Source organism: Mandrillus leucophaeus, unplaced genomic scaffold, assembly GCF_000951045.1.
Source record: "Mandrillus leucophaeus isolate KB7577 unplaced genomic scaffold, Mleu.le_1.0 Scaffold354, whole genome shotgun sequence".
Classification (NCBI taxonomy): Eukaryota; Metazoa; Chordata; class Mammalia; order Primates; family Cercopithecidae; genus Mandrillus; species Mandrillus leucophaeus.
The window spans coordinates 2,641,216-2,667,526 of NW_012103743.1; positions in this window are offsets into that span (position 1 = coordinate 2,641,216).

The following is a 26,311-nucleotide window of genomic DNA, read 5'->3' on the forward strand; positions in this document are numbered from 1 at the left end:
ACCTGGCCTCTCTATCTTCCCAGCCTCATCTTTCATTACTGCTTTGGACTGAATTATTTCCCCCTAAAATCCATATGTTGAAGCTCTAACCCTAAATGGGACTCTATCTTAAGACTGGTATTTTAGGAGTAATTAAGGTTAATTGTGTCATAAGGGTGGGCCCTAAGCAGATAGGATTATAACCTTATAAGAAGAGGAAGAGAGAGGTTTCTTTCTCCCTCTCAGCTATCTGAGGACATAGCAAGAATGTGACAATTTGCAAGCCAGGAAGAGAGCCCTCATCAGAAATGACCATGCTGGCACTCTGATCTTGGACTTCCAGCCTCCAGAATTGTAAAAAAAAAAACATTTCTCTTGGTTAAGCCATTCACTCTATGGTATTTTGCTATGGAAACCCAAGTTAACTAAGACAACTTCTTCACTCCTTCCCTTTTATGCTCCAACCAGGTCAAACTCCCTCCCAGTTGCTTGAATTTACCATGCTCTTGCTCTGTTTTGCTTCCATGATTTAGCATATGTTATTAGCTATGTCCAGCATGCCTTTTTCTCTTCTTACTGTTCACATTGCTAACTCTTGTAATCCTTCAGGACTCAGCCTTGGATGATGTATTAGTCAGGACAGACTAGTTTATGCTGTGGTAACAAACATACCCCAGATCTCTGTAGCTTACAGAGCTTGCTTTTCACTCTGTGACATGTCTGATGTGACTAGGCAGGAGGTCTCTGTTCATTGTAGCCACACAGGAACCCAGATATATAGAAACACAAGACTTTATAACCTCTGAGGCAACAAAAGGGGATATGGTGACTAGCTAGTGAGCTAGTACATGCCAAAAAGTGACATGTACCACTTCTGGTCACATTTCACCTGAGCAATCTACACAGCCATCCCTCACTAACTGTCATAGATGGCTACAGCAATGGCCTGTGACTTGTTATTTCCTCCCTGTATCTGTGCCTTTGGGTAGTCCCCACCCACACTGATTCTGGGTGGCTCTGTGATTTGCTTTGGCCAATGGGAAAATAACAAATCTGATGCAAGCAGAGACTTGAAAAGTGCTTGCACAGAGAGCTTGAACTCTCTTGCTATTCCTGGCAAGAAATAATCACCATAATCACCAATATGTAATCACCAATGTGTAAATAAGCTCAGTCTAGCCTGCCAGACACACATGGCCCACAGTCACTCCAGCCAATAGCCAACAACAGCCACCAGGTGTGTGAAGCCATATTGTAGAGCCCACCATCCCCTATCAATCTGCCAGTCAGTGGAAGTCACATGAGAATGTAGGTAAGACCAGCTCAAACTGCCAATTCACAGACCAGTGAATGGTTGTTGTTAGGCTACTATGTTTTGGAACGGTTTGTTACACAGCAAAAGCTAACTGGTATACTATTTCAAAGTGTACGGGGAAGTGCTGTTTCTGGTATTTAGAAAGAGAGGGGAATAGGGTATTGTTAAATAATACTAATGACAAATTAATAACTACCACAAATCCCTTCTCCTACCTCCAGGAAAGACTTTGAGTCTCCTGTGAAAGCTAAGGTGGGGCTCCTCTTCTGTCCTCTTTCAGTTTCCTGGGCTTCTCTGACACCCCTGCAACCCAGCACTGCTCTCACTATGTAGCAATTGAGTGGCTCCCCTAGAGCATGGCTACCAGCAGGCTCTGAATGGGTAGCAGGAGACTGAGATACTGGGTTCCTTAGCCCTTGGAGTGGCCAGGTGGGCCCTGGGTTCATCTGCTTCCTTCAGCCACAAGTAGCCTCTTCCGTCTATTCTAGTGGGTTGTGCAGATTCAATAATTAATTGTGTGTAATGTGACATAAAAAACATTGACCTCTTGTCTGGTACCCCAGGAGGCTGCAGGTTTTGAGAGAGCAGGGCTGTGTTACATTCACTCTTTCTCAGATCCTAGCACTGTGTCTGACTCATCGTAATTGTTCAATAAATATTTGCTGAAACAAGGGATGGTGAATGAAGGTAGCTAGGAGTTGTAATCAGGGTGGCTTCTCTGTGGTTAAGGTGCCAGAACTGAGGAAGGGGGTCAGCTAGACCTGCACTGTCCAATATCGTAGCCACCAGCCACAAGCAATAGGTTGAATTCCCTTCCCCCAAAATCCATATGTTAAAGTCCTAACCTCCACTTCCTTGGAATATGACTTTATTAGCAGTCCCATAGGACTGGTATCTTTATAAAAGGGGAAATTTGGAGACAGACACACACATAGAATATCATGTGAAGATGAAGACAGAGATAAGGGTAACATTTCAACAAGCCAAGGAATGCTAAAGATTGCCAGCAACTCACCAGAAGGTAAGTGAGAGGCATGGAACAGACTGTCTCTCACAGAACTCAGAAGGAAGATGCCCTTCCAACACTTTGATCTTGAGCTTCGAGCCTCCAGAACTGGGAGACAATACATTTCTGTTGTGTCAGCCATCTAGTGAGTGGTACTTTGTTAAGGCAGCCCTGGAAAACTAATATACCACATGTGGCTATTTAAATTTAAATTAATCAGCATTAAAAATTTAGGTCCACAGTCCTACCAGTTATCTTTCAAGAGCTCAATAGCTACACGCAGCCAGTGCTTCCTGTATTATAAAGAAGGTAGAAAACAGTTCCATCACCACAGAAATGTATCTTGGCTAGTGTTGAGCAGTAGTAATCATTCTAAACTCTGATTGCATGTTAGACTGTCCAAGGAGATTTTTCTTTTAAATTAAAGGTCGCAATTTGAGATGATTATAGATTCACATAAAGTTATAAGAAATAATACAGAGAGATCCTGTGTATTCTTTACCCAGTTTCCCCCAATGGTACCATTTTGTAATACATTAGGAAAAGATCACAAGTAGCATATTGGCATTTATATAGTCAGATGTAGAACAGTTCCATCTCCAAAGGGATCCCTTCCTGATGCCTCTTTTAAATTTATTGTCATTGACAAATATGGAGCTTAACATGATGTTTTGATACATGTATACATGGTGGAATGGCCAAATCAAGCTAATTAAAATATGCATTACCTCTCATATTTATAATTTTCTATGATGAGAATGCTTAAAATCTATTATCTTAGCAATTTTCAATATACAGTACATTGTTATTAACTTTATTAACTGTAGTCACCATGTTGTACAGAGATCTCTTGAATTTATTCCTCCATCTAAATGAAACTTTGTACCCTTTGACTAACATCTTCCCAATCCCTCCACCCCCAGCCTCTGTGACCACCATCCTACTCTCTGCTTCTATGAGTCTGACTTTTTTTAGATTGCAAATATAAGTGAGGCCATGTGGTATTCATCTTTCTGTGTCTGGCTTATGTCACTTAGCAGGTTCATCCATGTTGTCGCTTATGAAATGATTTTCTTCTTTTTAAAGGCTGAATAGTACTCCATTGTGTATATAGGCCATTTTGTCTTTGTCCCTGATGACCCCCCCTTTTTTTTTTTTAGCTAATCCCAACTCTCCCTGGCTAAGAGAAGAGAGACATATTCTAGGCACAAAGAATAACATGTAAACGACCAGAGTGAAAGAAGGCCTGTCTGGGTCCTATAGTTATTCCAGCACAGAACAGAGCATTAGAGGTTTGGAGATCACAGAATTATTCCCTAAGGATGTGGACTAATACGGACCAAGACAACACATTCCCTACTTCCCAGAAGAAAGCCATGAGCAGAGAGAGTATTCCATTTAGAAAAGAGGTTTACATCTTGACTTCCCTGGGTCCTGGTTCACTTGAAGTTTGCTAGTTAGCAATTCCTTGTAGCACCATGATTCCATGATGGATCAATTACTTTTTACTTGGAGAAGTTTTTGACCAGTTGGGAAGGAGGGGAAGGCTTTGGGGTTCTTGAAGTCTTTCTCATTCTTGGGGGTGTTCTGGGTGAGAGGGTTGAACGAAGGGTCTCTCACTCTCCTTTTGCTACTGTAAGTTTTCTTTCTATGATCTCACTTCCCAGAGGGAACAAAAAGCAGAGAAATGGGCTGTAAATCCCATTTATATTCATTAATACCCTAAAGATGAAAAATACCTTTCCATTATCCCTGGGATAATTCAAGCCCATTGCATAGGAAAATGTTATAAATCTTTGTCACTACAATCTCAGGGGCATGAGATTAGGATGTACTATGCAGAGCAAACCAGTATGGGCCTGCCAGAAACTTTCCAGTCCTGTTGATGAGCTGGGTTTAGAAACCAGTGTTAAGGCATTTAAAGTACAGCCTTCCCAAAGAGGCTCCTGGAGATGTACCAGGGCCCTGAGCTTAGCTGAGGGAAACAGAGACACCCAAAGAGGCAACAGAGGGGCTTCTGCTCTTTGAAGCACAGTCCATAGGCTCCTCACAGTCACCAGATAATAATAAAATGTACCTAACATGTAGTGAATTCTTCTTCCCGCTATGAACTATGCCAACCTAATTCTACCTCTTCCCTGCCTCCATTTCAACTTTGTTGATTTATTTATCCATTTAAGATTTTTTTCATAATTGAGGTACAGCTTATGTACGATAAAGTACACGTATTGGGTCTGTGTCAAGTATCCACTTCAATGAGTGTTCACCTATGTGTTCTCCATCTCGTCACCACCCAGGCCAAGACATTGAATATTTGCAGTGCCCCAAAAGTTTCTTTAGGCCCTTTCCACTTAGCATCACCCTCAGGTAATTACTCTTCTGACTATAATCACCATCTCTTAGTTTTGCCTGTTTCTGAACTTCGTATAAATGGACGCTTCCAGCATGTATTGTTTTATTTTTCTCTGCATAATGTCTGAGATTCATCCACATTTTATGTATCAATAATTCATTGTTTTTGTTGCTGTGCATGATTCCATTGCATGAATAGATCTCAGTTTATTCACTGTTCTGCTGATGGATACTTTGGGTGGCTTCCAGTTTGGGGCTATTTGAATAATTCGTTGCTTCTTTTTTTCTTCATTGTATTTATCATTACTTGACATACTAAATATCTTACTTCTTTATTTGTGCTGTTCTCCCCTAGTTAGGATATAAGCTCCATGAAGGCCAATTTTTTTTTTCTCTCTTTTTTCCCTATGTCTCCAGCATCAAGAACACTGCCTGGCATACAATGGACACTCAATCAACATTTGTTGAAAGAATGAACAATGCAATGAATGGTCGTATTAACCATCATATCTGGTGACAAACCAAACTTGACCAGGTTTGCCTGGGACTTCGACATTTAGCACTGTAAGTTCTATATCCTGGGAAACCCCTTTGCCTTGGGGAAACTTATGTGTGGCTTTTATTATGATTCCTGATTTGCAGCTGAGGACATTGGCTCAGAAAATTTCAGTGACTTGTCCAGTTACCCCATCAGAGAGCGGTAGAGCCAGGGCTACTCAAGGCCGGGTCTTTGATGCGAAAGACGGAATCTTTGCCCTTCAGGCTCCAAGGATGAGAAGACTGTCCTCTAACAAGGAGGGTTATAGGACTCATATCTACTAAGCTGAGGAAATTTGAGAGTTCAAGCACGTTGGAACTAATAGTTCTGAGTTTGATTAATATTTATGTATTTATATTTTTTGAGACAGAATCTCATTTTGTTACAGAGGCTCAAGTGCAGTGGTGCAATCATTGCTCACTGCAGCCTCAAGCCCCCGGGCTCAAGCAATCCTCCCACATCGGACTTCAAGTAGCTGGGATTACAGGCATGCCCCACCATGCCTGGCTAATTTTTATAATCCTTGTAGAGGTGGGGTTTTGCTATGTTACCCAGGCTGACCTTGAACTCCTGAGCTCAAGTGATTCACCCACCTTGGCCTCCCAAAGTATTGGGATTACAGGTGTGAGCTGCCACACCCAGCCCTGGGCTTGAATATTAGTGCAACCATTTGCTGTCACTGTGAGCCTGGGGAAGTCACTACGTTTCTCTAAGCCTTGCATCAGTGATAAGGGGATTCAAATTCCTCTCTCACAGGTCAGTGTGAGGATTCTATAATTTGATGAATGGAAACAATCAACTCTATCCTGACACATAGAGGCAGCTTAACAACTGCTTTCATTATTATCACTAAAAACAGTTGTATTAGTTTGTTCCTGCTGCTGTGAAAACATACTCAAGACTGGGTAATTTATAAAGAAAAGAGGTTTAATTGACTCGCAGTTCTGCATGACTGAAGAGGCCTCAGGAAATGGACAATCATGATGGAAAGGGAAGCAAACATGTCCTTCTTCACATGGCAGCAGAGAGAGAAGTGCTGAGCAAAGGGGGAAAAGCCTCTTATAAAACCGTCAGATTTCATGAGAACTCACTCACTATCACGAGAACAGCATGGGGTAACCACCCCCAAGACTCAATTACTTTCCATCAGATCCCTTCCATGACATATGGGGATTATGGGAACTACAATGCAAGATGAGATTTGGGTGGGGACACAGCCAAACCATATCAACAGTTTTGTGAAATGCACTTGTTTCTAATACATCTTTATCATCCCATACATAGTGTCATACTCAATGGTGAAAGACTGGAAGCCTTTCCTCTAAGATCAGGAGCACTCACCCACTTCTATTCAACATAGTACTGGACATTCCAGCCCTAAACAATTGAAGAAAAAAAAAAAAGGACAGAAAAGAATCCATTCGCTTTGGAAAGGAAGAAGTAAAATTATCTTTTCTCCAATGACATACTCTTATATGTAGAAACTAAAGATTCCACAAAAAAGCCTGTTGGAACAAATAAGCAAATTTACCAAAGCTGCAGGATAGAAAACCAACACACAAAAATCAGCTGTGTTTCTATACACTAACAATGAAAAATCTGAAAAGGAAATTAAGAAAACAATTTTATTTATAATAGCATCAAAAGGAATAACATATATAGGAATAAATTTAACCAAGAAGTAAAAGACTTGTACACTGAAATCTACAAAATGTTGCTGAAAGTAATGAAAGAAGACACCAAAAAAGGAAATAAATTCCCTGTTCGTGGATTATAAGACTTAATATTGTTAAGATGTCAATACTGCCCAAAGTGATCTACAGGTTCAGTACAATTTCTATCAAAACCCCAATGATGTGTTTTGCAGAAGTGAAAAAATTCATCCTAAAATTCATATGGAATCACTAGGGACCCCAAATAACCAAACAATCTTGAAAAAGAACAAAGAGAACTCATACTTCCTGATTTCATAACTTACCACAAAGCTATGATAATAAACACTGTGTGGTAAAGGCATAAAGAAAGACATATAGACCAATGGAATAGGATAGAGGGACCAAAAATAAACACTTACATATATGGCCAAATGATTTTGGTAACAAGGATGCCAAGACCATTCAATGGGGAAAGGACAGTCTTTTCAACAAATGATACTGGGAAAATTGATATCCACATGCAAAAGAAGGCAGTTGAAACTGTACTTTGCATTATATACAAAAATTAACCCAGAATAGATGAAAGGCCTAAATATAAATACTAAAACTATAGAACTCTTGGAGGAAAATATAGTGGAAAATATTCATGACATTGGATTTAACAATGATTTCTTGGATATGACAATGAATGCACATATTACAAAAGAAAAAATAGATAAATTGTATTTCTTCAAATTAAAAACATGTGGATCAAAAGACACTATCAACAGATTGAAAAGCAGAATGGAGTAAATATTTACAAATCATATATGTGATAAGCAATTAATACCCAGAATAGGTAAAGAACTCCTACAGTTCAACAACAATAAAACAAACAATCCAGTTAAAAAATGCACAAAAGACTTGAATAAACATTTCTCCAAAGAAGAAATTCCAAAGTTAGAGGACCTAGAGTTGCATTTTTCAAATTTCAGATTGGGATTTTTTAGTGGTCATGAAATCAGTGGAGGAGAGCTCTGATTAGAGTAGAAGAGGAATTACCAGATGTGGTAGCACAGTGGATAAGGCCGATTGGTTGGGCTTGAATCCCGGTCTTGCCATTTTCTGGCTGTGGGACCATAGCCATGTTACTCAAGGGGATTTAAGTCTCACTTCCTTCACCTATAAAATGGGCATAATAATAGTAGTTACTTCATAGGGATGAATTAATATTTATTAAGGATTTAGAGTAGAGCCTAGAATATAGGAAATGCTATATGTGTTTGCAATTAGTAACAAAACTTATTTTGTAATACTTAATGTTTTTGTCTATTCATGTATACATGTACATGTACAGGGCTATGATATAAAACACAGTTCTTAGTATGAGTTGTGTATTTCTTATTCTGATCACCCAGTTTATGCCTCTTTGGGTCAATGTGTGGAACATTGCTTACTGTTTCATCTCACTGTCTTCTGAACTATGTACTGGTATTAGCATCATCCTATAACGCGGGTGAGAATACGAAGACTCACAGTAGTGGGGAAGTTGTGTCTCCAAGTCCACGCAGCCCAGGAGTGGGAGAACCTGGATTTGAGTGAGCCCTGGTGGTCTGCCTTGAGGACCACTATGTTTTCAGAGCCTTGCCTTGCCTCTCAGAGGTGAGAGCCACCTCCGTTTCAACAGGGCCATTGCTGGTGCTGAGGCAGCCTCCTCGTCGCCCCAAGCAGGACAGATGCTCTTTGGCTCCTTTGGGTTGGTGAGTGAGGCTGTAAAATGGCTTTTCATTTCATATTTGTGTGTTGATGTACATATGCCTTTTCCCTCTGAGCCTTTGGTTGTTGTCATCTCTCCTTTTTCCTTCCAGTAATAACATCTAATCTAATTTCCAGTAGATGTAACTGAAATTTTATTTCCAGAGTTGGGTCCCGCAAAGCTGTCAGTGGCTCTGGGGACCTCAGAGAGAGATTCAGGCTGGCATGGGGAGACAAATCGATCCAGGCCAGGGAATTACCCTAATATCTGTGCTGATTATGGCACACAAATAATAAAGATGCATCTACAGCTGGCTGGGGATCAATATCCCTGAAGAGGGGAGTGGAAAGCGGCTGTAGCCACAGCAATGGGCAGGATCTACAGGCATGCACCATTATGCCCCGCTAATTTTTATTTTTGTAGAGATGGGATCTCGCTGTGTTGCCCAGGTTGGCCTCGAACTCCTGAGCTCAGGTGATCCTCCCACCTTGGTCTCCCAAAATGCTGGGATCCAGGTGTGAACCACCATGCTCAGCCGGTTCCAGGGGTCTTATAGGACATCGAGACATTTGGGGACTAGGTGGGCATTTAGTATCAGGTATGTCATCATCTATCCATGCTGCCAGCTGCTGGAACATCCTGATTCTCAGCCTATCTCAAGAGCAAGATGCCCCACACCTGGTCTGGAATGATGATCACACTCTGATAGTAGAGACAAGATACTGCCCATTCGTATAGGGAGTGACAGTTTTATTCATTTCAGAGCTATTCGGTCCTCCCAGAATAGCAGAATGTCAAGACAAGAGGGATCCTCAGGTTCTAGTAGAAAGGTGCATCCCCACATTTAGCATAAATGGGACCACACCATCCTAATAATTCACACTGCTACTTGCAGAATGGCCAAGACACGCCAAGGCTCTGTTAAATTATCTTTACTCTTCACCTACACAAACTTTCAGTAAGAAGTTATATATAGTTCCATTTAATAAAAGATGACATGAGGGCTCAGAGGGGTTATTTAAGTTGCTTAAAGTCACATAGCTACAAGCAGAGTTGGGATTTGAACCCAATGTGTCTGACTCCAGAGCCTCTAGGTTTAGTCTATGGGTCAGCAAGATTAGTATCACTTGGGAGCTTATTAGAAATGTAGAACTCAGGCCCCTTTTCCATACTTTGGATCAGAATCTCTGTTTTAACAAGATCCACAGATGATGTGTGGGCACATTAAAGCTTGAGAAGTGTGAACGTAAAGGATTTTCCTTCCCATTGCTGTGTTTCATAGAATCTGGCTGTTACTAAATAAACAAACTGATTAACTAATTAACTAATGAACAAGCAGATATATACCAACTTGAATTCCAGGGTTAAAGAGTAATCTTCAGCAAAACATTTAATTTTCACAGTAGTATCACTAAACATCTGCAGTCAGGAGGAGAGGAAAGTGATTTCTTCACCTGGAGTTAGGTAAAAGATCATGGTGGGTGCAAAGAGTAGTGAGCAAATCTACTTAATCTCCCCATTTTGCTTTTCTCCTAAGGAGCACAGATACCAACTGGACATGAAGGGCAGGGACAGGAGAGAGCCTGTGTGGAGAGGAGGTTCTTCCAGGAGGTGGTAAAAGAACCAGTTCTCCTTCATCAAGTGTCTACTTTGTGTCAGGCACTGGGCTGAGTACTTCGCATATGCAATAGCTGTGGTTTCAGTCTACAAACCCATATGAACAAGAACTAAAATAAAACTCCCTTTCCTTGTTCTTATCATTTTGAGCCTCCAGTTTGCTAAACAGGAGAAACCTAATCTCAATTCATTTGGGTCCTACCTTGCCTCAGAATATATCTAAGTTCCAGGGATCTTTTTAAAATGTAAATTTAAATGTTTTAGAGACAGGGTCTCACTCTGTGGTCCAGGCTGGTGCAGTGGCATGATCATAGTTCATTACAGCCTAGAACTCTTGGACTCAAGCGATCCTCTTGTCTCAGCCTCCTGAGAAGCTGGGACTATAAGCATGCAGCACCATGCCCAGCTATATTAGTCCATTCTTGCACTACTATAAAGAAATACCTGAGACTGGGTAATTTGTAAATGAAAGAGGTCTAATTGGCTCATGTTCTGCAGGCTATACAGGGAAGAATGGCAGCTTCTTCTACTGGGGAGGCCTCAGGAAGATTTCAATCATGGCAGAAGGCAAAGATGAAGCAAGATCATCTTATGTGACCAGAGCAGGAGAAAGAGAGAGAGGGGAAAGCTGCCACACACTTTAAAATAATCAGATCTAGTGAGAACTCACTCACTATACAATACCAAGGGGTATGATACTAAACCGTTTGTACAAACTCCTCCCCCATAATTCAATCACCTCCCATCCAAAACTGGGGATTACAATTCAACATGAGATTTGGGTGGGGACACAGGTGCAAATCACGTTATTCCACCGCTGATCCCTCCAAAATCTCATGTCCTTCTCACATTTCAAAATACAATCATACCTTCCCAACAGTCCTCCAAAGTCTTAACTCATTTGAGCATTTCTCAAAAGTCCAAAGTCCCAAGTCTCATTTGAGACAAGGCTAGTCACTTTCACCTAGGAGCCTGTAAAATCGAAAACAAATTAGTTACTTCCAAGATACAATGGAATTATAGGCATATTATACTTCCATTCCAAAAGGGAAAAATCAGCCAGAAGAAAGGGGCCAAGGCTCCATGCAAGTCTAAAACCCAGCAGGGCATTCATTAAACCTTAAAGTTCCAAAGCAATCTCATTTGACTCTATGTCCCACATCCAGGACATATTGGTGTGAGGGGTGGGCTCCCAAGGCCTTGGGCAGCCCTGTACCTTTGGCTTTGCAGGGTTCAGTCCCTGCTACTGCTTCCAAAGACTGGCACTGAGTGCCTCTGGCTTTTCCAGGTGCAGGGCGAAAGCAGTTGGTAGATCTACCATTCTGGGATCTGAAGGATGATGGCCATCTTCTTACAGCTCCACTAGGCAGTGCCCCAGTGAGAACTCTGTATGGGGGCTCCAATTCCACATTTACCATCCACACTGCCCTAGTAGAGGTTATCCATGAGGGACTCTCCCCTGCAGCAGGCTTCTGCCTGGACATCCAGGCTTTTCCATACTTTCTCTGAAATCTAGGTGGAGGATCCCAAGCCTCAACTCTTGCATTGTGTGCACTTGCAGGCTTAACACCATGTGAAAGGTGCAGAGGCTTACAGCTTGCTCCCTCTGGAGCAGTTGCCTGAGGTATACCTTGGCTCATTTGAGCCACAGCTGGAGGTGGAGAGGCTAGTATGCAGAACAGTGTCCTGAGGCTGTACAGGGCAATGGAGCTCTGAACCTGGCCCACAAAGCCATTCAGGCCTCGTAGGCCTCTGGGCTTGTGATGGGAGGGGCTGCCATGAAAGTCTCTGGAATGCCACCAAAAACTTTCTCCCATTGTCTATCAGCATTTGCTTTCCTTTTAGTTATGCAAATTTCTGCAGCCTGCTTGAATTTCTCCCCTGAAAATGGGCTTTTCTTTTCTACCACATGGCTGTGCTGCAAATTTTCCAAAAATTTATGCTCTGCTTCCCTTTTAAATATAAGTTCCATTTTCAGATCATTTATTTGCTCACACATAAGCATAGGTTGTTAGAAACAGCCAGGCCAAATATTGAACACTTTGCTGCTTAGAAATTTCTTCCACCAGATACCCTAAATCATCACTCTCAAGTTCAAAGTTCCACAGATTCCTTGGGCAGGGGCACAATGTCTCAAAGTTCTTTGCTAAAGTGTAACGAAAATGACGTTTGCTCCAGTTCCCAATAAGTTCCTCATCTCCATCTGAGATCTCATCAGCCTGGCCTTCACTATCCCTTTTACTATCAGCATTTTGGCCACAACCACTTAACAAGTCTCTAGGAAGCTCCAAAATTTCCCTCATCTTCCTGTCTTCTTCTGAGCCCTCTACACTCTTCCAATCTGTGCCTGTTACCCAGTTCCAAAGTCGCTTCCACATTTTCAGATATCTTTATAGCAATGCCCCACTCCTTGGTACCAATTTTCTGTATGTGTTTGTTCTCATACTGCTATGAAGAAATACCTGAGACTGAGTAATTTATTAAAAAGAGGTTCATGATTCCAAAGGCTGTATAAGCAGCATAGTGGCTTCTGCTTCTGGGGAGGCCTCAGGAGACTTACAATCATGGTGGAAGGCAAAGGGGAATCAGGCATACCTTACATGACTGGAGCAGAAGGAAGAGAGAGAGGGGGAAGATGTTATACACTTTCAAACAAGCAGATCTTGCGAGAATTCACTCACTATACAATACCAAGGGGGATGATACTAAACCATTCATGAGAACTCCACCCCCATGATCCAATCATCTCCCACCAGGCTATATCTTCAAAACTGGGGATTACAATTCAACATGAGATTTGGGTGGGGACACCAATCCAAACTACATTACTGGCTAATTTTTATTTTTGAAGAGATGGGGTCTTGCTTTGTTGCCCAGGCTGGTCTTGAACTCCTGGGCTCAAGTGATCCTCCCACCTTGGCCTCCCAAATTTCTGGAATCCCAGGTGTGATCCTGGCCAGTTCCAGGGGTTTTATAGAGGATCGAGGCATTTGGGTACTGGGAGAGAGTATGGGCATCTAGTATCAAGTATGTTATCATCTACCCACGGCGCCAGCTACTGGGACATGCTGGTTCTCAGCCCATGGGTCCCATGGGTTGCTGCTGGGTTCTCCTTTACCCTGATTGCAAGGCATCCTCTAATGCCCTCAGTTGTGTCCCCACTGCTCTGGCCCCCAGGATCTTTCTGTGGTGCCTGAACTGCCCTGGGAGCATGAATGCTGGGAGGTAGTCTCAGGATCTTCTGCCTAGATCTGAGACTCTGCTACTTCTACAGAGAAGATTTCTGAGCTGTGGTTGGGAACAGAAGCCCCCTTTGCTTTCAGATTCCTGCGTCTATCTAGAACATCTGTCACCCTCCCTTCAATCCACCACACACACAGATGTGTGCTGCTGGGGAGGATGGGACCTCCTTCTCCAAAAGCCCTAACATCTACTTACTCTTTGCTTCTCAGGAATCTTTTCTTCTGCTTGGGGGACAGGAAGCCTTGTTTTGACTCCACATTGTTTTCCTCAAATCAATATTAATATCCTAGCTCCCATAAGGTCTAAGCTTTCAAATCTTTTCTCTGCATTCTTAGCTGATATCCCTTCCCTGCAGCAATGAATGCCTGGGAGAGTAGCCACCTTTCTGCCTGGGTGAGAAGGGTAAGCACAATGGAGGACAAAGGAATATGGGTAGAAACATCCTTAGATTGTAACTCACAGTATTATTTCATTTAATCTTGCAAGTCTGCAACACTTAATATTAGCTACTAGTATTACTCTGAAAAATGGAGAAACGAAGCCATAAAAGAGCAAAAGATTTGCCCAAAGACACAGAGTTAACAAAATCTGGAGCCAAGACAGAAACTCAAGACTCTTACCCAGGTCTAGAGCCCAGGAATGTGAGTAAGACCATGAAGGTTTGACTCTTAGTGTGGCCACTTCCCAGCTGTGTGTCTTTGGCCAGATCCCCTAACCTCCCTTAGCCTTCATTTCTTTATCTTCAAAATGAAGATAATAGTGGTGGGACCACCTCATGGAGATAACCTAGAGGTAATGATTACAGAAATTTCTAGTACATGTAACTGCTCAATAAAGTTCAGCTATTATTAGTATTGTTTTGTCATTATATTGTCTTTCAAGCTGATAGAACACAGCATCATTTAAAATCCTGGGATCTTAAGGTAAATCTCAAGATGTCATAATTGAAAGAAAGAGGCTTTAGAAATAAATCACTCCCGCTTCCTTATTTTACAGATGGAAAAACTGAAGCCCAGGAAGGGAAAAGAGGATACCCAATGACACAGTTTGATGCTATTAAAAAGAAGAAGAGCTGATTTTGGTGAAAGGTAAAGAGTAAATTTTACAAAGGTTGAATCAGAGATGCCTGGGAGACATTTTGGTGGAGACGCCCAGCAGCAGTTAGACATACAGGCTTCTCAGCAGAGTCATCTGGGCTAGAGCCTGAGATTTAAGAGTTGCTAGCATTTGGGTGGCTAAAACCCCATAGGGATGGCTAAGATTACCCACGGGAAGTGTGAGGATTGGTAAGAAAGGAAGGTAGGCATGGAGTTTTAGGGTTTATCAACACGTAATAGGATAACAGAGACAGTGGCCATTGAAGAGACCCAAAGAAGGAAAAGAAGGAGACACAGAAGAGAACCAGGAGAGAATGGGGCTGCAAGAAAAAGAATAAATGCAGCTTTCAGTTGCAAGAAGAATGAGTTTTGGAGAAGCCAGGTGGAGCAGGGAAGGAAAGGAAAGAAGGTTTAGTCAGGAAGCAGAGTTTGTTTAAGGCTGAGTAGGAGCTTGAGAAGTGTCTCTGAACATGATCAATCCAAGTGAGGGTTAACGATGGCCATGCTGTCTGTTGAGGACCATAATGATGAGCAACTTTATTGAGCACCTTCAATCATTGGAATTATAATTAATTATTCACTCATTTCTTTGTTGCTTGAAAAAATAGAGCTTTGTTGTAGATTTTCTTTGTTTCCTGCCATGGCATCAGAAATGAACCAGGTGACAGTTTCCCAATCAGCAAGGTTTTGGCTGTGCATCCATCTATGCAATTGTTTTCTTGGAAGCTCAGACTATGAGCCGGAAGAGGTCTCGCAAGGTAAATCATTTGGCTGTTAGTCCAACGCAGAAATGTCTACAACATCCTTGGCACGTGGTCCTCCAGAATCTGCTGGAGCACTTCTAGGGAAGCTCATTGTCCACCCTGGGCATTCTATTTATGAGTTAGTACCTGGAACTCCTACCTAGTTCTTCCTTACATTGATCTCTTTCTGAACTTCCACCTAAATGACCTATATCTGTCCCCTGGAGTCACATTGAACCATCAATTTCCCTTTCCAGTGGCTTTTCTTATTTGAAAACATCTCTTATGTTACCCCTTCAGACTTCTCTTTTCTTGTTAAACATCTCTGTTCTGTCATCCTCTGGTCATTCTTTTAGCCCCCATGAGGCACATAAGGACACAAACTAAAGGACTGTCCTGGCACCAGCCCAGCTGCTACAGACTTAGTTCTGAATCAACCCAGTCACTTGCTTGTACCTCTCGTTACTCTTTCAACCTTTTTATTGCTGACACTGTTCTCTTATCTTTCTGATCTTGGTCTTTACTTAACTGATTATTAATTTGAACCTTGGCTTCCCCATATACTAGCTGTGTGATTTGTGCAAATTTTTCAAACTTTCTAAGCTCCATTTTATTTTATTTTACTTTTATAATTTCACCTTATATCTTAGATTCAGGGGGTACGTGTGCAAGTTTGTTATATGATATTAATATGTTGCTATATATATATAATATATATGCTGAGGTTTTGGATACAAATGATCCTGCCACTCAGTAAATGAGCATAGTGCCTATCAGTTTTTTAACCCTTGCCCCCCTCTAATAGTCTCCAGTGTCTATTGTTGCCATGTTTCTGTCCATGAGTACTCAATGTTTAGCTCTCACTTTTAAGTGAGGATATGTGATATTTGATTTTCTGTTCTTGCATTAACTTGCTTAGGATAATGACCTCCAGCTGCACCCATACTGCTGCAGAGAACACAATTTTGTTCTTTTTTATGGTGCGTAGTATTCCATGGCTTATGTGAACCACATTTTCTTTATCGAGTCCACTCTTAATGGGCACCTGGGTTGATTCCATGTTTTTGCAATTGTGAATAGTGCAACGATGAAATGTGAGTGCATGTGTCTTTTTGGTAGAAAGATTTAGGACTTTTTGGGATATATATCCAGTAATGGGATTGCTGGGTCTAATGGTAGTTCTGTTTCAAGTTCTTTTAGGCATCTCCAAACCACTTTCTACAGTGGCTGAACTAATTAATTTTCCCATCAGCAGTGTATAAGCATTTCCTTTTCTCTACAGCCACTCCAACATCTGTTGTTTTTTGACTTTTTAATAATTATCATTATGACTGGTGTGAGATGAGACAATTTCTCATTGTGGTTTTAATTCGCATTTCTCTAATGATTAGTGATGATGAGCATTTTTTTCATATTTTTTGTTGGCTGCTTGTATGTTTTCTTTTGGGAAGTGTCTGTTCATGTCTTGCCATTTTTAATGGGGTCTAATCCCCATTTAAAAAATGAAGGTAATAATTGTACCAACCTCATGGGATTATTGTGAAGAGTAAATGAGAGAATGTGTGCAAAGTTTATAACATGTGGTAAACACTGAAAAACAGGTTAGCTGTTATTGATGGATTTATTTTAACAAACACTTATGCCTAATTACTATGCATCAGACACTGTTCTAAATATTTTGTAAAAAATTACTCATTTAGTTTTCATAATGACCCTGTGAGGGATAAATACTGTTATGCCCTTTCTACAGATGAGGAAACTGAGCAGTGAAATAAATAATTATGCATTGTGCTAATACTTTCTGCTCATGGTATCAATTAGCTTTTGCTCACAACAACTTCAAAACTTCAGTGACTTCTGCCAGAGCCAACTGATGTGGGTTGAACTCTACTGGGCAGTTGTGCTGATCTCAGTTGGGCTCACTCATGTGCCCACGCTTTTGCTGGGGACTCTGCTCTAGGTTGGGTTTTCCTGGGGGTTTAGTTCTTGCCACGCATCCTTCATGCTCCTTCTTGAACTAGTGGGTTACTTAAGACACATTCTTCTCATAAGAGCAAGAAAGCCCAATTGTACATGTGTTTCTCAAGACACTGCTTGCTACATCTGCAAACATCCTGTGGTAGGCAGTCTTCTAAGATGGTCCTCAATAATCCCGGCCTCCTGAATTCATACCCTTGGGTAATCCCCTCCCTTTGAGTAGGGCAGAGCCTGTGACTTGCTTTGAACTGATAGAATACAGCAAAAGTGATGGGCTGTCAGTTTTGTGATTAGGTCACAAGAGATTATGACTTCTCTCTTGCTAGCAGATTCTCTTTAGTGTCTCCTCAGCTTATGTGCTTTGATGAAGTAGCCCACACAGCAAGAATGGAGAGCAGCCTCTGGCCAACAGCCTGGATGGAACTGAGTCCCATCAATAAAGCACATAAGCTTGGATGTGGAACCTTTCCCAGTGGAGCCTTGACGTGCTTACAGGTCAGCTGACCCCTTTATTGCAGTCCTGTGCAATGTGAGACCCTGAAGCAGAGGACCCAGGTGAACCATACTGAGATCCTGGTGCTCAGGAACTATGAGATAATAAATGTGTGTTGTGTTAGGCTTTTAAGTTTGGGGGTAATTTGTTACACAGCAATAGATAACTAATGCACATTCCTTTGGCCAAAGCAAGTTGCATGGCCAGGTCTGGGGTGGGGGATTATGCTTTGTGTATATAGAGAACATTGTGAAGCTACAAGATAAAGTGGATGGAAGAAGGGTAGGGTGGAGAATTGTAGTCAAGAATGCAGTTTACGATGTGCACTAATTGTATGCCAGGAGACATGAACATGTGAGATGCAGAGCTGAGTATGACCTTGGCCTTGCCCTAGGGAAGCTGATGAGCTAGTGGGAGAACCAGAACAGCCGTTTGGAGTCCAAGTAATAATGTGTTGAATTGGCACTTGACACTGATTCCATATGGAGCTTCCTAAAAATGTTACTACCTTTACCCAGGAATCCACAGAGGGAGTCTTACAATTCTGGGAGCATCCCCAGGCACTCTCAGGAGTAGAGAGAGCTCAGGTGCTTTGGAAATGTAGCTTCAGTGGCCCAGCTCTTGCCAGCTCCAAGCAGAGACCTGCAGGCTATGAAAGTCATCTGTCCAATAAATAGGTCCGGGCAACCACGGAAACTGAAGCCTCATTCATCACTGATGGCAATCAAGCCAATAGGAGGTGGTTTGGCTGGGAATGAGGCAGGGAAGGAAGTGGCCGCCATGAGGAGCCTGGTATTGGTGTGGGTAAATCTCCTCATACACTTTACTTGGTCTGTGTTGGACACTGTGCCAGGCATCATCTCATTTTAGCATTACAATGGTTCTATAAAGGAGGCATTATTATCTCCATTTTGTAGGTGGGAAAGCTGAGGACCAGCGAGTGAAGTCACCTGTCTGTGACTTTTAAGTGTTGGAGCTTTAAAGTGTTGAAGCTAGGATTTGAACCTAGGGTCATCTAATGCTAAGCTGCTGTTCTTTCCATAGGATGAGCTTTTATGTCGTCTTCCTCTTATTTCCTGTTCACCTTGATTCTAAGATTTTAGAACACTGATTCTGATGCAGTAGAAAGAACACTGGAATAAGAGTCAGATTTTAACTGCCAAAGTTGGGACTTCTTGTATGATTCTGGCTAAGTCACTCTCCTTCTCTAAATCTGGTTTTCTCATCTGTAAAAAGATAGGTTTGGATTTTATCAGTGATGTCAAATAAGTTTTATTTTGCATGCCAACTCCAATGGATGGTGGTTGCAGCCTGAATTGGGATATTGATGAGGACTACGAAGCTGGATTTGGGCTCAGTGGGAAGGAGTTCGATGCTAGGTCAGTGAGGCCTGCAATGGTTGTAGAATAGGAGATGATCTCCAAATTTCTTTGAGTTCTTTGAGAGTGTTTCCCTTCTTCTATATTCCTTTTTTTCTTAATGGGATTTTAATCAGGCTAAGCCAATCAAGAGTGGTCCCATATGCCTCTGCTGAATATTAAATTGATGTATGCAAATAGCAAGCTGGCTGGACAGCCCAAGATCTGCAGGGGGTTGAGACCACACAGAGACACATATGTAGCTGCTCTGATGATGCCATTCTACTGCCCAGCGTAAAACCCCATTTGTAGTGGGTGACCTGTGAGAGCACTGAAGGCAGTGCTTAACCCTGAAAATCACTGGCTAAAGGGCCATAACCTCTGTTAGGGCTATCAACTCTTGAATGCTGCCCAGAATGCACCTTTCACATGGTATTCAACCAGAGGCAAACGTGAACGCTCAGTTTCCCTAGTTCAGTTTCAAGTCTCCTGCCTAGGACATAGGCAGGGGAGGCACCTACTCTGGTGCCAGCCAAGGGCAGCTTTCCCACTGGTCACTGTATACTGTCTTTCTGGATCTTTGATGCTTTGGTTAGAGTTGGAGACTTGTAGTCATTCCATAGACAGCAATGTTGAAGGCCTGAAGGCAGTCCTTTGCCCAACCTGGTGACATGATGAACCATCCAAGGATGCTGTGAAACAGTCATGAAGGGTTTACTCTAACCTGCTCCGCCCCTGTCTACTGCAGTGTCAGCCACACAGCACCAGGGGGACCTCCCATCCCGCAACCCCGCCCCCGCCTCCCCGGTGCTGATCCTTCAAGCTAGGGAGAGACAGCAGCTGGAGAGTGGTATGTGCCTGCAGCAAAGTCACCTGCCAAGCTTCCCCCAGGAGAGAAAAGGCCCCCTCAGGGCTCACCAGAGATGCAGTTCCCTTGAAAACATACTTTGATGGCTTAACAGAAATGATTGTATCAAGAAACACTTTTAGTCAATCAAAAATAACTAGCTGACTCTTGCTTCATGAAGGGGTTATGAGTCTGAAAACACAAATTGGATGCTTCGGGTGGAAAAGTATTTTGAGTCACCTTCATTAACAGGAGTAGAGGGCTGAGGGGCATGAAATCAGTGTAATGGGGGATATTCATCACCTTAAGTATTTGTCTTTTCTTTATTCTAGGAACATTTGAATTATTTTCTACTAGCTATTTTGAAATGTACACAGACTATTGTAAACTATAGTCATCCTACTGATCCATTGAACACTAGGTCTCATTTCTCTGATCAAACAGTATATTTGTACTCATTAGTCAACCTGTAATAATCCCCCTGCCTGCTATATGTTCCAGTTTTATATAAATTATAATATTCCTTCTCCAAAAATTTATAGCAGAATGGGAGGCTTTGTAGGTTCATGCCTCCAGGGTCTTATTTTCTTTGGGTTGGTCAAAACAGTGCAGCAAAGCTGTTTTCTGATGTTTCAGACCACCTCCACCTTCCAGATCCAAGAGAGTCCTGTTTTAGTAGCTACAAATGGTCTAACTGTTAAGTTAGAAGCTTGAGTTGCATGGGGATGAAGTTTACGATCTTGTTAGAAGTCATAAAAAGCACAGGGAAGAGAGTTATAGAAAGAAATGGGAATTTCTTAAGCAACAGGCTGAAAGTAAAGGGAAAGTCCATGGGCAGATGTCTGCCAAGTCAAGTTCACTGCTAGTGTTGTGTCATGGTGGTGAATGGGAAGAGCTACCTTTCCCCTGCCTGCCTGGAGCCACATCCTGTTCTAAATTAGTACCAAGGCATTCTATCCTCAACACAGACGAGCACTTGTTTTCTTGAAGACATTTCCATGTTTTATACACACATATGTACACAGATTCTCACTGTACCTTTATGTGGGCTCATTCTGCTTTGTAAACTGCGTTTTTCACTTAACTCTGTGGTTGAACTTGGCCCTGCTCTCTTTGGATTCATTTTTCTTGCTGTCTCTGGAGGCTATGCTGCAAAAATAATACTTTCAGTGCTGTCATAAATTTGACCTCTTTTATTCCAACCCCTAAATCCTCCTGCCCTGTGTCCCTCCAACTGATATTGTCATTGTTTTTGGAACTCAGAATCCAGCCTTACTCTGTGTTGGCTGGTCTGAATCGGTCCAATGATCTCATTTGCACCTGAGCTTCTGTAGGGGGCTCTACATTGGGAACAGGCCTCCACTTGCTTCCTGGGAGCAGGGAAGTCTCAGCCAAAGAAAGGATGTTGAAACCAGCTGGAAGAGACTCATCTGGTAATGACCCTTCTGGTGCCAAGAGTTAGAGGCTCAGCTCTCTGAAACCAACAGGAATGCCAGGTGCCTAGCCTTTAGAGAGGACTTAGAAACACCGTTTCTGACCAGGCTTTGTTCCCCATGTTAGCTGTCATAGGGGTGACAATTGTTGCTGCTTCTTTTTTGGAGGTGTCCAGTGGGGCCCTCATAAAAGAGGAAGAACAGGACAGGAGAAGAGGACAAGAAGGAAAGGGGAAAAGGAAGAGAAGTGAAGGACTGCCAAGATATCAAAGAGGGAGTTTGTGTGGGACACAGGAATGGTTGGTTTACTCCTCTGTCTTCCCAACTGGATCTAAGTTTCTTCAGCACAAGCATAGAGACGTTCTTTTCTGTGCCCCACTTCCTAGCACATGCTCTTGGGAAATGTTTGCTGAATGAATAAGTGAATGAATTAGGTAGTGCCGCTGGGTTCCTGTACTGTGTTATGAGAAGTTTCCATAGGATTCCTGTCCAGTGTTTCTCTTTTCTCCCTGCCTTCCCAAACTGAGCCCATGCAATGTCTGGTCCTGTCAAGAAGGTGGCAGCTCAAGGTCATAGAAACAGCATAGGCTTTGGAGGTGGACAGTCTGGGTTCAGACACACCCTGTGCTGTGCACTGTCCATGTGTCATGAGCAGGAGGTTAGCCTTTCTAAGCCCCCGAGTTTCCTTTTCTGTAAAATGGGGATAATAACAGGGTCTGCCCTGAGGCAGAGTCATTGTGAAGAAGAAATGGGATAATGATGTGATGCACCGGCTACTTCTCAAATTTTAAGGTACATAGGAATTGCCTGGAGATTTGGTCAAAAAGCAGATTCTGGTTCAGCAAGTCTGGGGTGGGAGCTGGGAGTCTGCAGTCTGAACAGTCCCCCACGGGATACTGATGCTGCTGGTTCATGAACTACTTCTTGAATACATTCCACCAAATATGTTTTCCCTCCCTTTCCCCTTCACTGGTCCGCTGGAACCTTCCTGAATATTTTGTTTCTGAATGAGTCTCCAGGAAAGACCCATCCCCCAGTCTCCCCCTCCCAACCTTCCCACCCAGGGCTTATTTTTTTTCCCCTGGAGCCGGACTAGCAAACTGCCCCATAGCTCAATTTGTCTGATCATGAGAGTGAGGGTTGAGGGTAGGTCAAAGCCTTAGAACCCAGCTTCCCAGAAGTTTCTTCAAGGTATTACTGCCTCTTCTTTCTGATGTGTCAGTTAAAAGATTCTCTGGCTATTCTTCTTGGGGCAGGCACAGGGATGCCAGAGCTAGGGGTGGCTCAAAAAAACCTGCCCCAGTGCAGAACAGCCCTGAGGTCAAGCCTCATAAGATCTGTGTTCCTTGCTGTGTAACTGGGATAGGTGTGCATATCTGATTAGGTCCCAGTTTTCTCATTTACAACAAGAGGGTTAGATTTGATCACTGGCTGTCAAACTATTTTCAGAGGAATCCTAAGAGCTCAAGGAGGTGTTTTGGGAGCTCCAGAAATCCAACTCAGAGTAAAAATATAATTTAAGTCCTTAAAAAACACCGTAAGAATCATAGCTAACACTTTGATCATATTTTGTTTCCATGCCACGTTTTACAGGCTGCCCATGGATTGACATATTTAATTCTCACGCCCATCCTATGAAATAGGGACTCTAATAATTCCCCATTTTTCAGTTGAAGAATCTGAGGCTAAGAAAATTTAGATGACAGGCCCAGGGTCCCACAGCTGGTTCAGGGATGGTGCTCTTAATCTCTGTACAAAATAACATACACATTCCATTGTGTTGTTTTCTGAACTTTAAAACATTTTGTAGGCCCCTAGGGTGTTATCTCAGCTTCCATTAGGGCTTCTGTCTTCTGCTCCTTTTCCCCACCCACGCTCTCAGCGGATGATTCTGATGATTGCCTGCCTATTCTATGGAGAAAATGGAAGCACTCACAAAAGAAATTTCACATTTTCCCCACTTACCTCCGACCTGCACTGGGGGTCATTTACTTTGTCAACATACTCGAACCTTTGTAAATGAATATTTAGTTAGTGAAATTGCAGCTGCCAATGTCTCTTTAAAAATTGCTCCTGTGCATGTCTGCTCCTGTGAAAGTTTTTCAGTATATATACTTGTGTAGCACTCACGGGCTGAGAAATAATGTTTTTCTAAGGTCAACTGAAATTCCAGGCAAGGCTCGGGTACATCTCAGGCACCTGCTCTCCTCACAGTGTAATAGTTGTACAGTGAACATCACATCATGTTGTGATAATATCATGTTATTGTACGTTTTGGGTGCTACTTGACTGACGTTTAGTTGCCATAGGACTGACAGCTGATAAAGTGTCAGCAGGAAAATTGAAACTTAATGTTCAGCCTTAACATTACAAAAAAAAAAAAAAAAAAAAAAAAGATAAATTAGGCTGGAAATTTCGAAGGTGTATCCAGTGGAAATGGGCAAGATGAGATTTAAAACATGATTTTGTTTAATAGCTCCTAATGTTACAAGATACATTTCACAAGGGTTTCCTGCCAAACGGTGAGGATTTTGACTGGTGGAGAAACCCATATGCTGACTCTTTCAAACAGTACTGGTAATAATAAAAGTTAACATTTACTGAGAGCTTTTAATATGTGAGGTACTATCCTAAATACTGTATGTACACAAGCTCATTTAATCTTGGCTTAAGGACCTGGTGAAAGAACTGAAGCCCAGAGAAGGTAGCTAACTTGCTCAAGGTCACACAGCTAGTGAGTTGTGGATCAAGGATTTGTAATCAGGTATCTTGCCTCCGGAGTCCACACTCTTGCGCCTTCCCTCCTCAGAGTTATATGGCAGAACCACACTTGTCATAACCAATACTCTGACTACTGGGTACCAGCCCCAGAGCAGTCGAATAGGCTAGAGAAGAGTGCACAGCAGGCTGGCTGCCTCCCTTCTGATTCACGAGTCCTCGTCTTCTGTGGGCTGTTACGCTGCCTGGCAACCATGATATGTTTCCCTGGTCCATTCACCCTCCCTCTCATCTAGATGATTTTTTTTTCATGACTTCTCCTTCCTCCTTGAACCTTCAGCACCTCCTCCCCCTCCCTCACTTCTATCTGATGACCAGTTTCTCATTTCACAGAGATAATAAAAGCAACCAGGAGAGCTTCTGTGGGTTCCCACCATCCACTGCTGCTTTGCCTCAGTGTGTTGTGCCTTGCCTTCCTTCCTGTTACTGCAGATGCACCGTCCAACCGTAGATGCGTCTCCACACACATCCAAGGGCACTGCTTCAGCAATTCTCCTTCTCCCGCCTACATAGTAACATGTTTTCTCTGTCCTGGATCCTTGACATCACTGTACAAACATGCTAAGATTTCCCCCCATGCTAAAACAGACAACAAACAAACATCCCCATCCAACCTCCCCCTTCAGTTGCCATTTCATTTCTCTGTTTCCCTTTATAACAAAAATCCGGGAAAGATCCCATCCTTACCACCACCCCAATCCCTCTCCTCCATTGCCCTCTTGCAAATGCCTGGTTAGGCTTCTGCTGTTACTACTCCATCAAAACTGGACTTGCTTCTGCTCTTACTACTCCATCAAAACTGGACTTACCAAGGTCACCCATGACCCATAACCTCTGCATGGCTAAAGCCTGCAGTCTAGTCTCAGAACACCCCTTATTTGTCCTGTTAGCATTGACCCTCCTCCTTTCTGATCTCATTTTCTACAGCTCTCCCCCTTGCTCAGCCTCCCCGATCTGTTCAGCTTTCTTACTCTTCCTTGGGTTGGCCCAGCAGGCATCTCTCTGTCTCTCTGGGGCCTTGGCACTGGCTGGATTGCTCTTGCCCCAGCCTCAGGGCTGGCTCCCTCACTCCTTCAGACTTTTGCGTAAACCTTCTAAGTGAAGGTCCCTTGACCTATTTCAAATTGACTCACTTTTGAGCCTGGAGTCCCTAAGCCCCCATTTCTGCTTTATTTGTTCCCATAACACTCATCACCATCATCCTATAGATTTTACTTAGTGTATTTATTTTACTGATTTTCTGTCTCTCACATGCCAAAGCTTTAAGCTTCAAAGGAGAGGAGTGCTTTTGTTTTCCTCACTGCCATATCTCGGCGCTTAGAGCAGTACATAACCCATCGTAGGCACTCAGGAGGTATCTGCTGAATAAATGGGTGAATGAATGCACCTCTGCATCATGGATATGATCTGGAATAGGGTAGTTTGTATAATTCAAGTAGATCTCTTTGGCTTCCTTTTAAAACCTGTGAGTCACTTTGAAAAATATTAGAAGATTGTATAACCACCTTTACTTTTTCTTCTTCTTCTCTTTTTTATTTTTTTTAACCTGTCAGCATTTGCAGCCACTCATCTGTGTAAATAGTGTTTTCAGGATATTGTACAACCAAAACTAATGAAAATTATCAGGCTGTTTTGATAAACACAAAAGATGTGAAGTCAGAGGGTTATGAGTGACAATTGCAGTTTTGTATCAACCTGAGCATCCATTTTATTTAATCAAAAGAGCCTTGTTCTTACTGATTGACTTTATAATAAGTAAAGGTTATAATCTGTATATATAAAATAAATTCACACAAATAAAATGTTGCTTTAAAAACTCAGCTTTGTATGTTGCACCCTATGAAAGATTTTAAAAACAGCTTAAACTAAGTGGGAAAACCATTGACTTACACCATAACCTCTGAGAGATCTTTCTGCTTCAGTATTGTCCTGAAGCTACACTGGTTGTTACATAATTAGGCTAGGGTCCCGGTGAAGATATTTGCATTTCCCCTGGCCTATGACTTACTCATTTCTTGTGACATTGGCCTGGGATTCGGTCTCTAGACCTGGGATTCTGACTCTTCCCTTTTCTCTCTATCCCAGACTTTCCTGCCTAAACTTTGAGAATTGGTTCCCATTTGCATAATTTAATATCATGAACAT